The sequence below is a fragment of the Glossina fuscipes genome, unplaced genomic scaffold, assembly GCF_014805625.2.
Source record: "Glossina fuscipes isolate IAEA_lab_2018 unplaced genomic scaffold, Yale_Gfus_2 2, whole genome shotgun sequence".
In the NCBI taxonomy this organism is placed as follows: domain Eukaryota; kingdom Metazoa; phylum Arthropoda; class Insecta; order Diptera; family Glossinidae; genus Glossina; species Glossina fuscipes.
The window spans coordinates 21,348,256-21,348,698 of NW_023998416.1; the positions used below are offsets into that span (position 1 = coordinate 21,348,256).

General features: G+C 32.1%; 1 non-coding gene across 1 annotated transcript; it reads left to right on the top strand.

The window, feature by feature from the left end:
• The first annotated feature begins 337 nt into the window (after positions 1-337).
• LOC119634275 lies at positions 338-443 on the top strand. The gene has a single exon (XR_005246948.1). It is a non-coding gene; the product is annotated as a U6 spliceosomal RNA (small nuclear RNA).

The following is a 443-nucleotide window of genomic DNA, read 5'->3' on the forward strand; positions in this document are numbered from 1 at the left end:
ACTTTCGGACAAACAATTTCAAATGCAATTTGCATTAAAATGTAAGATTAATTGAAAAACCACTTAACGTCAACTGTCACATACTGACATGTAACGTAAAATTAAATTTTATGGCACACAGAGAGAGAGACGTACTTTTTGCATGAAAAAAAATGTATAACACAGCATACATACTCCCAATGCTAGCGTTTGCATTGTAAGGTTTAATAAATTTTTAAAAATTCCCATCTATTCGAATCGAAGTAAGCTGGTAGTGTTTTTTTTTTTTTTTTTTTTTTGCTTTATTTAAAAATCAAACTTAAACAAATAGAAACACTATAGTGAATAATGGTGCACTGTTCTTGCTACGGCAGAACATATAGTAAAATTGGAACGATACAGAGAAGATTAGCATGGCCCCTGCGCAAGGATGATACGCAAAATCGTGAAGCGTTCCACATTTT